Source organism: Bos mutus, chromosome X, assembly GCF_027580195.1.
Source record: "Bos mutus isolate GX-2022 chromosome X, NWIPB_WYAK_1.1, whole genome shotgun sequence".
NCBI classification, from domain to species: domain Eukaryota; kingdom Metazoa; phylum Chordata; class Mammalia; order Artiodactyla; family Bovidae; genus Bos; species Bos mutus.
Genome location: NC_091646.1, coordinates 63,360,811 through 63,368,054, shown reverse-complemented (window position 1 = coordinate 63,368,054; position 7,244 = coordinate 63,360,811). Strand labels below are relative to the sequence as shown.

At 40.0% G+C, this 7,244-nt stretch overlaps 1 non-coding gene across 1 annotated transcript; it reads right to left on the bottom strand.

Moving 5' to 3' along the window:
* Positions 1–6,957: 6,957 nt before the first annotated feature.
* On the bottom strand, positions 6,958–7,029 carry TRNAC-GCA (transfer RNA cysteine (anticodon GCA)). The gene has a single exon. It is a non-coding gene; the product is annotated as a tRNA-Cys (tRNA).
* Positions 7,030–7,244: the final 215 nt, after the last annotated feature.

Sequence of the window (7,244 nt, the reverse complement as noted above, 5' to 3'; positions counted from 1 at the left end):
TGAGTGATCACACCATCGTGGTTATCTGGGTCATTAAGATCTTTTTTGTATAGTTCTTCTGTGTATTCTTGCCACCTCTTCTTAATATCTTCTGCTTCTGTTAGGTCCATACCATTTCTGTCCTTTATTGTGCCCATTTGTGCATGAAACGTTCCTTTGGTATGTCTTATTTTCTTGAAGATATCTCTAGTCTCTCCCATTCTGTTGTTTTCTTCTATTTCTTTGCATTGATCAGTGAGGAGGGTTTTCTTATCTTTCCTTGATATTCTTTGGAACTCTGCATTCAAATGGGTATATTTTTTTCTTTTCTCCTTTGCCTTTTGCTTCTCTTCTTTTCACAGCTCTTTATAAGGTCTCCTCAGACAACCATTTTGCTTTTTTTTCATTTATTTTTCTTGGGGATGGTCTTGATCCCTGCCTATTGTACAATGTCACAAACCTCTGCCCATAGTTCTTCAGGCACTCTGTCTATCAGATCTAAGGGATTTAATTTATGTCATCCCTGAATGGTCTAGTGATTTTCCCTACTTTCTTCAATATAAGTCTGAATTTGGCAAGAGGGAGTTCATGATCTGAGCCAAAGTCAGCTCTTGGTCTTGTTTTTGCTGACTGTATAGAGCTTCTCCATCTTTGGCTGCAAAGAATATAATCAATCTGATTTCGGTGTTGACCTTCTGGTGATGTCCATGTGTACAGTCTTCTCTTGTGTTGTTGGAAGAGGGTGTTTGCTATGAACAGTGTGTTCTCTTGGCAGAATTCTATTAGCCTTTGCCCTGCTTCATTCTGTACTCCAAGGCTAAATGTGCCTGTTACTCCAGGTATTTCTTGATTTCCTACTTTTGCATTCCAGTTCCCTATAATGAAAAGGACATCGTTTTTTGGTTGTTAGTTCAGAATGTCTTGTAGGTCTTCATAGAACTGTTCAACTCATCCAACTTCTTACCATCAAAAATAAATCCCCTTTTTAAGGGAGGGTATATATGTATACCTATGGCTGGTTCATGTTGAGGTTTGACCGCAAACAACAAAATTCTGTAAAGCTATTATCCTTCAAGTAAAAAAATAAATGATTTTTTAAAGAAAAAAGATCCCTTTTTATTAGAGGCATTCAAAGTACCTGTCTGATCTGATGTACTGATTGATGTACTGTACCCATTTCTAAGCAGTTCTGTTGAGCATTCCTAATCCAAAAGTCATTTTTTTTGTCATTTATTATGTACATTTAGTTTTTTCTCTCTCTCTCCTCTAATCCCAGGAACCTATGAATATGTTACCTTGCATGACAAATCGGACTTTTTGTTGCAGGTATGATTAAGGACATATAGTTTGAAATTATGCACTTATTGTGAATTACTTGAGTGGATAAAATCTAATTACATGTGTTCTTAACATTGGGACAACCTTCATGGGCTGGGGTCAGAAGGAAATGTAATTGAGGAATGATGATCAGAAATATGTAGTATTGCTGGCTTTGAAGGTAGGAGGAAGTGGCCCTAAGCCAAAGAATGCAGGTGGCCTCTAGAAACTAGAGATGGTAAGGAAATCGAATTTCCCCTATAGCCCACTTTAGCTTGAAACTTGAAAAGCTAAAAAAAAAAATGGTGAAAATCCCTTGCTTTAGCTTAGTGAGACCCATGTCTGACTTTTGACCTACAAAAATTTGCAATTGCAAAGACAGAATATTTGGGCAAAAATTGCTCTTAACCTCTCTTCTCATATCCATCCAGGAAAATAAATCTAATGTTTGCCTCAAGATACAATGACTACACCAAGAGGAAGTAGACTAGACTTCTATTCTCAAATAAAGAGGCAATATGGTCTTACACCTTCTCCTTTCTTTCCTTATTCATCTTTATTCCTATAACTCTCAATCCATTACTGAACCATAGCCAACATCCAACTTTGAGCGTTTTCATGCCTAATTATTCCTTTGGTGATGGTCTCCACCTAGATCTCAAAAGGTCAATTTTACTATTAATAGAATTTTCCTCTTTGTTTTGACTTCATAAATGCCCCTAATAATATATTGGGAACTTGTCCCAACTTTTCTCTTCCTCTGCTAGGATTTTCAGCTTAACAAGAAAGAAAGAGACACCCAGGCAGCAGAACAGTTATGAGGTTTTTAAAGTTACATTTCTTTGCTCCACAGGGTCAAAAGACCTGTGGGGGCACCTTTCAAACACATCTGTGCCCTCTCTCTACTAAACTCAGTTGGTGGGATTATGGAATAAGAAAATTATCTTCTTCAATATCTGCCTGGAAGACAATTCAAATTTCTTCCCTGCCAGCAGGGCTAGCTGCAAATTTAACCTTTGGAAAGAGTTCTAAACTAAGTATATCTCAGAGAGACATTTGAACTGCAAGCATAGCTTCTATCCCCTTCCCATTTCCCACTCTCTCCACTTAATCTTTCTCTTCCCTTCAAGCATCCTCTCATTATTCCTTCGTTTCCCCTTCCCTCCTTTGTTCTTCTCTCCTCTCTCCACTTTCACTTACTTTCTTCTATCCTTTGAGTTGAAAGTCACTGGATGAAAGCTTGTAATCGCCATCTACTGATTGTAGGATGTAAGTACAGGTTGTGGCTGTGTATTCATGAATATTTGCATGTTTGACTATTGTCTGTCTCTCTGAGGTTATAGAAAGAGGCAAAGAATCTGCCTGCAGTGCATGAGATCTAGGTTAGATCCCTGAATTGGGAAGATCACCTGGAGAAGGGACTGTCAGCTCACTACAGTATTCCTGCCTGGAGAAACTCATGGATAGACCATGGGGTTGTGAAGAGTTGGACACGACTGAGTGACTAACACTTTCATTAAGGCTATAATTTTCCTGTTTGATTGCACAGTGTAAAATTATTTCTTGACAAAGGTAAACATTTATCATGTCTTACTTTTTCAGAGAATGTGTTTCTAAGAGACTTTAACATTATAATTATTAAATTATAATATACTAAGCCCCTGCAGAGAGGGACTTTACAAGTGCCTGGTCCATAGTAACAATTTTGTGGGTATTTTTTGAATGACTATTAGTTGAATTGGTCCCTTGACACAGAAACAAAGTCTGGGGTGGGGGTGTCTGTGTCAACTGGCTATTGTAGTTGCAGCCTAACTAGATCCCTTGCCTTTATTCCATTCCTCTTTAATCCATTCTACATTTGTTGATAAGTTAGTTTTCCTGAAGTTGGGCTCTCTATTCATGAAAAAAAAATTTATATGTTGACAATGACTTTCCATTTCCCACAGAATGAGATTCAAAGTCATTGGCCTGACATCTAAATCTTTCATTCTTCAAATCTGAGTTCATCCTAATTTGCTGAGTTAATTTCCTATAGTCCCCTTCACAACAACAACAACAACAAAAATGAATTAACTGTCACTTGCAGAACAGACTATGCATTTCACTGTCTCTGTACCTTCTTTTAGATTGTGATTTCCCTTTCTGCTCCACATTTCACAGGGTTTCCCAAGTGGTGCTAGTGGTAAAAAAACCTGCCCACCAATGCAGGAGCTGTAAAAGATGCCAGTTTGATCCCTGGGTCAGGAAGATCCTCCTGGAAAAAAGGAATGGCAACCCACTCTAGTATTCTTACCAGGAGAATCCCATGAACAGATAATCCTGGTGGGCTTCAGTCCATAGGTTCACAGAGAGTCAGATGCAACTTAGCATGCACATCCACATTTTGCAACATTTACCTTCTCTTCAAGTTTCCCTTATGCATAAGTGGCTATCTCTTTTAAACCTTCTTTCTTTATCAGTGGCATATATGTTGCCACAGCAGAAGTGCTCTCTTTCTTCTGAAGTCCCCAGTTACCTCACCTTATTGTTTCTAGTCACTTTTAGTTTTCTACTTTGTATTCTAATTATCTGTGTACATGTTGTATTCCCTTTACTGATTGTGAACATCACAATCAAAATAGATACTATTAATATTATTCATACTTATGGAACACTTATAGGTCAGGATTACTGAGAGGTAATATAGGACCTAATATATAGTAAAGTCCAAATAAGTGTTCAGTTCAGCTCAGTCATGTACGACTCTTTGCAACCCCATGAATCACAGCACGCCAGACCTCACTGTCCATCACCAACTCCCAGAGTTCACTCAAACTCATGTCCACTGAGTCAGTGATGACATCCAACCATCTCATACTCTGTTAACCCCTTCTCCTCCTGCCCCCAATCCCTCCCAGCATCAGAGTCTTTTCCAATGAGTCAACTCTTTGCATGAGGTGGTCAAAGTACTGGAGTTTCAGCTTTAGCATCATTCCTTCCAAAAGAACACCCAGGGCTGATCTCCTTCAGAATGGACTGGTTGGATCTCCTTGCAGTCCAAGGGACTCTCAAGAGTCTTCTCCAACACCACAGTTCAAAAGAATCAATTATCTGGTGCTTAGCTTTCTTTACAGTCCAATTCTCACATCCATACATGACCACTGGAAAAACCACAACCTTGACTAGACGGACCTTTGTTGGCAAAGTAATGTCTCTGCTTTTGAATATGCTATCTAGGTTGGTCATAACTTTCCTTCCAAGGAGTAAGCGTCTTTTAATTTCATGGCTGCAGTCACCATCCACAGTGATTTTGGAGCCCGAAAAAATAAAGTCTGACACTGTTTCCACTGTTTCCCCATCTATTTCCCATGAAGTGATGGGACCAGATGCCATGATCTTCATTTTCTGAATGTTGAGCTTTAAGCCAACTTTTTCTCTCCACTTTCACTTACATCAAGAGGCTTTTGAGTTCCTCTTCACTTTCTGCCATAAGGGTGGTGTCATCTGCATATCTGAGGTTATTGATATTTCTTCCAGCAATCTTAATTCCAGCTTGTGCTTCTACCAGCCCAGCGTTCCTCATGATGTACTCTGCATATAAGTTAAATAAGCAGGGTGACAATTTACAGCCTTGAGGTACTCCTTTTCCTATTTGGAACCAGTGTGTTGTTCCATGTCCAGTTCTAACTGTTCCTTCCTGACCTGCATATAGGTTTCTCAAGAGGCAGGTCAGGTGGTCTGGTATTCCCATCTCTTTCAAAATTTTCCACAGTTTATTGTGAGCTACACAGTCAAAGGCTTTGGCATAGTCAATAAAGCAGATATAGATGTTTTTCTGGAACTCTCTTGTTTTTTTGATGATCAAGCAGATGTTGGCAATTTGATCTCTGGTTCCTCTGCCTTTTCTAAAACCAGTTTGAACATCTGGAAGTTCACGGTTCACATATTGCTGAAGCCTGGCTTGGAGAATTTTGAGCATTACTTTACTAGCGTGTGAGATGAGTGTGCAATTGTGCAGTAGTTTGAGCATTCTTTGGCATTGCCTTTCTTTGGAATTGGAATGAAAACTGACCTTTTCCAGTCCTGTGGCCACTGCTGAGTTTTCCAAATTTGCTGGCATATTGAGTGCAGCACTTTCACAGCATCATCTTTCAGGATTGAAATAGCTCAACTGGAATTCCATCACGTCCACTAGCTTTGTTCGTAGTGATGCTTTCTAAGGCCCACTTGACTTAACATTCCAGGATGTCTGGCTCTAGGTGAGTGATCATACCATCGTGATTATCTTGGTCATGAAGATCTTTTTTGTACAGTTCTTCTGTGTATTGCCACCTCTTCTTAATATCTTCTGCAAGTGTTAGCTATCATGAATTTTATTGTTGTAGCTCATTTTTATGGAGAAGGCAATGGCGGCCTACTCCAGTACTCTTGCCTAGAAAATCCCATGGATGGAGGGGCCTGGTGGGCTGCAGTCCATGGGGTCGCAAAGAGTCAGACACGACTGAGCGACTTCACTTTATTTTCTCACTTTTATGCATTGGAGAAAGAAATGGCAACCCACTCCAGTGTTCTTGCCTGGAGTATCCCAGGGACAGGGGAGCCTGGTGGGCTGCCGTCTATGAAGTCGCACAGAGTTGGACATGACTGAAGCGACTTAGCAGCAGCAGCAGCTCATTGTTAAAGAAAATTTCCACTGGTCTTCCAAAAATACTCACCTTCATAAGTCATAAGCAATCCAGTAGTTCCTTTCATCATCCATTTTTTTTTTTTTCTTTTATGGAATTTTCTTCTTTTCAAAATCCTGACAGACAACAATCAGAGAACCACCATCTTTGTTTGTCCCCAAGATTTGCCACTTTATAGTTACATGACCTGAGGCAAGTCAATCCCCCTTTGCTTCAATTTCTTCATCTATAAAATATATTAACTTATATAATCATAATGACCCCATATAGTAGATGCCATTATTATCTTTATTTATTATTTTTTTCTGTTTTACAGATGAAAATGTAACTATAAAGAATTAAGAACATTTGTAAATGTAGAAAAAGGAGACACTTATCTGGAAAGTATGATTTGAAGGGAGCCCTCCCATAAAATTCCTCCCCTTACTTCAGTACTACAAGGTCTTTAAAACAATTGTTAAAACTTTATTCTATGGGTTAGGCATTGCCCTCTCTAGACTTGAAAGAAAGCACCTTGGTATGAACATTGCAAGGACTAATGCTGAAGCTGAAACTCCAATACTTTGGCCACCTGATGCAAAGAACTGACTCATTTGAAAAGACCCTGATGGTGGGGAAGTTTGAAAGCGGGAGGAGAAGGGGATGACAGAGGATAAGATGGTTGTATAGCATCATGGACTCTATGGACATGAGTTTGAGTAAAGTCTGGGAGTTGGTGATGGACGGGGAAGCCTGGCATGCTGCAGTCCATGGGGTCGCAGACTCAGACATGACTGAGTGACTGAACTGAACTGAACGAACGAATTTATCACCCTCATTAATACTGATAGAATTGCTTAAAATCAGGAATCCCCAAAGTGAAAGTGAAAGTGAAGTTGCTCAGTCGTGTCTGACTCGTTGCGACCCCGTGAACTGTAGCCCACCAGGCTCCTCCGTCCATGGGATTCTCCAGGCAAGAATACTGGAGTGGGTTGCCATTTCCTTCTCCAGGGGAATCTTCCCTACCCAGGGATCGAACCCTGGTCTCCTGCATTGCAGGCAGACGCTTTAACCTCTGAGCCACCAGGGAAGAGAATTGCTTAAAATCAGGAATCCCCAAAGGTGAACCATTTTTTAGGCCAATTTTGATATAGTGTACCATAGTCAGAGAACCTGATTTAACTTGGGTTCGCCATATAACTTTGGAAACAGCAAGTGTGGGGTAACAGGCCCTAGATTCAAATCCCAGCTTTGCTACATCTTAGCTGTCTGACCTTGGGCAAATCACTGACCCTGTTTCCTTAT